A 6,216-nucleotide genomic window follows, 5' to 3' on the forward strand; every position below is an offset into this window, starting at 1 on the left:
TTACTATTCTATTTACATTTCAATTAATTTTAACAAACTTTCTTGCATGTTTCAGTAAATATGTTGGTCCAGGTGAAGTACAGACAACGGCAGAAGTGTGAAATTGGATGCAGTTGAAGGACAGTTTGACTTTCTACCATTCAATGAAAAAGGTGTGTAATTCTACTTCAGCTTGGCTTACTGTCAGTGTGTGTCTGTGTCACACAGTCTGTGTGTGTCAGGGGAAATGCTTGATTTGTCTAATTATTATACAATGGTGAACATGTTTTTATGTGAACAATGTATTTGGAAAAGCAATTTGCTTTGTGGCAAGAAACTGCTGTACTTCAAAGCACATTCAGTCTGATCTGTCTTTTCCAGTCATGGAGAGATGTTGCCTGCCACCTGATGCAAACGTTGTATACAAGGATGCAACAGGGACAGAAGTTGATACAGAAATATTCAGAGACCTCATTGGACGAGGCAACGTGGTGCTGACAGTTTTCTCAGATGACAGTTAGATAAAAAGGAAGGTATAATCAAACACCTCACTCAACAGAATAACATTATCAATATCTTTTCTTTTTCTTTAGAGTTCTCCGAATGGTCCTTTTCCTCTGCTTCTGATGAGTCCAATTCAAGCTTCAGCTCAAGTGCATCAACTGTGAATATCAATATCAAAGAATCGGGGATTCTGCTAAACGGGTCATAATAAAGCTTGTTTCTCAGTAGTCTTAACACTTTCTCTAGAAAAGCTGTTTATCATTATGTTTTGCGTCATGTTTTCTTTATTACCGTAGTTGATTGGAGCTGTGCTGAGAGGCAAGTCTGGTGGTGAAGAAGTACTACAGAAATACCAAACAATAGAAACATTAAAAGATGCCACAAGAAGACAAATGGTTAACATACTGGTAGCTCGCATGATTGAAAATCATGAGTGTTTTTTATATTGTTTCATTTGTGCCAAATAACTGCCCATTGTGCAAATTTTGATTAAGAATTTAATATCTCCTCTCGGGCACATCCCCACTAAAGCAATAAGAGAAGAGTATGCTCTTGGGATAGTGACACCGTTCCCTTCCCTCAAGGATCCATATACCAAGAAAGGCTATGTAATATTCCTTATTATTGTTTGCATGAAAGTTGCATATCAAACGTGCATATTATGACACGGCATTTGTATGACATTGACAATATGACCAAAATTATTTTTTGTTTTATTTCAGGAACACTTCTATGATGCTGCAAGCAGCACAGGATACATTTCATGTTATCTGAAAGCAATCCAACGAAAGATTCGTCGAGGATCTGCACCATCACCAAATAGCCCTATGGACTCTTCTCCACGGACCCCAAATGTCCAAAGAGCTGTTAATGTAGAAAGGCAGCTGGATGGGAATGGTTGCCAAGAGGCCATGTCTTTGCTCAACCATACCACAGACAATTCCCTGATTTTTCAGAAAATGAGAGAAACCTTTCAGCACCGTCAGAAGCTTGTTAATGACCCAAGCAGAGGTGTTGATATCCTCTCCACCTTCCCAAGATTCCTGGATACCAAAGGATTGGGAAGTTTGGAATTAAATGTTTACAATGGCTTGATGCATTTCCTGTAGTAGTAACAGTAATATCTTCTTTCGTAAAGGACTCAAGACTTCCCCCTCCTATTTGATCATGAAACTTCCTCCAGGCTCCTTCAGAAATGGGATGTGTTCTTCAGTCCAAATGTCCTAAAAGAGACTAAGAGGCTTACTTCAACACCAGAGTTGCGTCGCTTGTTGCAGTCAGCAGAGAGTCCCACAGGAAGTGATCTTGAGACAACAAGTGAGTTGTATTTGTTTAGCTTGTTTAAAGCACTTGCCATATCTCCAAAAAGACTTAGTCTTTCATCAGGTAATTATATTATTAAGGTGATTATAATTGTCACGTCACCTTCTTAGCCACATGTGTAAAAGAGGGTTGTTAAAAAGTGAATGAAATTGAAATGAAGTCTTCACAAGCATTCCCATCTTGCACTAGCCTTAAGAAGATGTTTGAATAACTGATCACTTCTATAATGTAGTTTTCTCTGTGGCTGCACATTATTCTTGTGTGTAATGTTAGGTTTCTTTATCTCAACCCTAGTCATGCTGCAGTTTGGAGGAGCATCTCCGCAACCAGCAGGGTCGGCAGCCATACCTCCTCGCTGTTGGATGTCAGAAGAGCAAGATTGAAAGCTTCTACATCACCATGGATAAGCATCTCATCCCACGGCAGGCAAACCGATCCCTACCTCGAGGCTTTCGACGAACTTTCCAAAACCCATTTTGTGTTTAATTTGTCATACGATGCTGCGTTACTGAATTTTTACACATTCTTGCAGACAACAGTGTATAACATTGATGTGGGGAAAATGAAGGAGTCACCCAGAGTCAGAGACTTGAGAGCCAGACTGCCTGACCAGCTAGTACTGGTCTCACTCTCTGAGTAAGAGGCTAAAACAATACTGACCGATTTCATGTGTATCCCAGCAGCCAGAAGTTGATGGTGTTGTACTGGAACCGTTGATAAATTATATAAAATTACTGGAAACCCAAGTCCTTAGTCTTAGTAGTCTTAGTAGTCTTAGTAGTTTTAGTAGTCTTAGTCGTCTTAGTAGTGTTTGATTGAGAGGAATGATTCTCAAACAGTATACAGTGAGGAAGATCCCAAAGTGATCCTTCGTGGAAAAAATATTTTTGATATGCATTACAAATGTCTCCAAGACAACCCAGAATTTAAGTCCTTGTACTACACTTACACTTCTACACTTAACTCATTGAAGTATTTTCATGTTTGAAATAATTACTCATTTGATATAATGCATGACCTTCTTGAGGGTGTGACTCAGTGTGAGAACTGGCACTGGCATTGGTTTGAATTTTATTCAGACATTGTGTCTTGTGAAAAACATCCCACTGTTTGGTGACATTATTCCTGCAGGAAACTAAAACTGGAATGTGTTACTCTTGTTACTTAAAATAATGAACATGGTTGTTTCACTTTTTCTCACTCTAGCTACGACAATATATTTAAAGCATTTGATTGTTGACCACCACAAACTATTTAAGCACTTGTATCCACATAGAAACTTGCTACCTAAGCATAATTCTATGACCCACTGTATATGTGGTCTATGAGGTGTGAAGCCAAAGACAAGATGTTTAAAGATTATTTCAAAAACATAACAAAATCACTTGCTAAAAAGCATCAGATGGCTATTGCTTATCACTGGGAAACCTTCACCCTCAAATAAAGAGTGTGGACCAATTAAGACTTATTCCCTCAGAGATGTGAATGTGGTCAACAATGAAATGCTTGAAATGATTTTGTCAAAAGATGTTTTCTCAACTAGTTGGGTTAAAGTTGATGGTGTAGAATATACATGTGGACTTGTTTATCTTTTGTCAAATATGTGATGTACTTTTGGTTGAAATTAAAACATTTTGTTTCTTAAGAAACATGCTATTCACCGAGAATTCTTTTGATGACCATCATCGTACATTTCGAGTGTTACAAAGTGAGGAAAGGTTCATAATAAAAATGTCTGAGCTTAAATTCCATAAGCCATTTGATATTCAAAGCTCATACAATGATTCAGATGAAAGTTTGTACATTATACCATGAAAATATATAATATATTATTTAATAACATAATATTAATTAGTGTTACTTTAACTCTGTTTTGTGAGTTAAAGAAGGAACTCTGGCACAGTGTTACATATTTAACTATTATGAAAGAGTTCATTTAACTCTGAAAAGTGTGGACAAATATAAACCCTGACAAAGTGTTGACATCAACTCTGGGAGTTAATTCAACACTGGACTTTTTGCAAGGTCCAGGGTGTGGTTTAAACGGTGAGTTGGTTGATGTACATTCTGACTGAACCCAATGGAATCTAATGCGATAAACAAGTTATTAAGGCTGTCGTTATCGATAGCCACATGAATATTAAAGTCACCTATGATAATTACTTTATCTGTTTTAAGGACTAAATTCTGAGAATTCAGATATAAATTCAGAACAGTATAACAAATACAATTGGCTTTATTGTTTTCCATGTTGGGTTTGAAAGCGTAAGAACAAGGCTTTTAGGTTTAGGGTTGATTAATAAGCTTGAGTCTGCAACTCCACCTCCTCGGTCTGTGCCTCAAGGAATGTGAGTATTATTATGGCGAGGCGGAGTGGATTCATCTAGACTGACATATTCTTAATGTCTCAGCCAAGTTTCAGTGAGACAAAATAAATCAATCTTATTATTTGATATTAAATCATTTACTAGTCCAGTTTTAGATGACAAAGATCTGATGTTTAAGAGCCCACATTTAATTGTTCTACTTAGTTGCACTTTAGCAGCGGTGGTGTTCATTTTTATTAGGTTTTTTTGTAGGCTATAACTCCCCCTCTGTTTAACATTGATTTGATTAATTTCAGTGGACGTGGGGCAGACACAGTCATTATGGGGATTTGAGTGGGCGACTGCCCGGAAGGAAGTACAGAGAAGTGTGTAAGACTGCAACTCTGCCTCCTGGTCTCAACTGGATTAGGTCCACTAATAAACATTGTAATATTAGTAGATAAGAGATCCGCTCCATCCAAAGTAGGATGGATGCCGTCACTGCTAATCAGACCAGGAGTTCCCCAGAAAGTCAGCCAATTCTCTGGCCCAACAGAGCAGAAAATGAAGAGAGAGACGCCATCGCTAGCTGCCAAGTAGCTAACGTTAGCAGAGCTGAAAGGAGTGTAAACAACTGAGGATTAAGCGAGAGTCGCTAAGAGAAGAAGGATAAGGAGAGAGTTGTAAGTGCTTAAGGAGTACAAGTGTAGGTTTAGATAACTGACAGGTCGTTAGCCGATGTGATCAAGAATATAACAAAAATGAATTGAATAGCTGAAGTACACAACCAGCAATACAAACGTAGTAGAAACCGGAAGTGACGCGTTTAGTTACGCTGTGCTTCAGACAATGATTCATAAGTGTCTGAAATATATATGAAATGTTTTATAGGGCTTAATTACCAGCAAACTTTAGTCACCTTTATATACATTTAAAAACTAGCTTTAGTGGGATTATAAAGTATTGTAAAGCATTTAGCAGCGATATTACAGGTAAAAGTCACAGATCAGTGCCTCACACGGCAGTAGTTGGGGAGGTTTAAAACCTCTTACGAGGTAAAAAGATATCCACTGTGAACATCGTCACATCGATAAAAGTCCATGAAACAGCTGTTGCAAGCTGTGAAATCAGCTGATCGATTTTTACATTGTGTGATCATAAACAGTCATAACGAATATCTTGTACGCTCATCACGGTTCAGACACGTCCTGGTTTTAGCACGGGCTCTTAGCATTAGATTGACACTTAATTTGAGCCAATCGGAGCTTCAATGGGTTTTTTACAACCTTCATGAGCCAATGAGTGTCAACTTGATAAGAAAGTGCCCACCCTCTTCTTTTGTTACAGACAAAGCTCAGCGTCCTGGTGGCGTGCGCATTGTATAGAAAATGAGCGCCTCTTCCCGTGGTTTGTTTTTTCAAAATAAAATGTATTTCCAAAATATTTATTATTTATTGTACAGAAAAAAATACAAAAAATACATAAAAATATTAGAAAGAAATGTACGACACTGGCAGTATAGTCAACCTACTCGAAAAGGACGAAGAACGAGTCCTCAGGTGTCATCATCGACAAAAACCTCAACTTCAAGGCACACGTCGACAATATTGCACAGAAGGCTAACAATGTCCTTGGGATAATTAGACGATCTTTTACGCATCTGGAAAGAAAAACCCTCGTATTGCTATACAAGAGCCCTGTCCGACCAATTTTGGAGTATGCGGAACCAGTTTGGAATCCAGGCAAGCAAGTACCAGATAAACGCCTTGGAACAGGTCCAACGTAGAGCCACACGACTGATACCTGACCTCGCAGACAAGGACTACTCGTTTCGATTGAAGTTGCTAGGCTTGCCATCACTAAAATACAGACGCCGCAGAGGAGACATGATTGTCACGTATCAACTCCTGAACAACGAATACAAGGTGGACACGGATACGTTACTCCCCAGACACAGCAGTGACAGGACTCGAGGACACTCTCTGAAGTTGATCAAACCCAGAGCGAACAGACAGATAAGACAACAGTTCTTTAGTAACCGAATCATAAACGACTGGAACTCTCTACCAAACCACATTGTGACAGCACCGTCCCCTGACGCTTT

The sequence above is a fragment of the Cottoperca gobio genome, chromosome 21 (genome assembly GCF_900634415.1).
Source record: "Cottoperca gobio chromosome 21, fCotGob3.1, whole genome shotgun sequence".
NCBI lineage: Eukaryota > Metazoa > Chordata > Actinopteri > Perciformes > Bovichtidae > Cottoperca > Cottoperca gobio.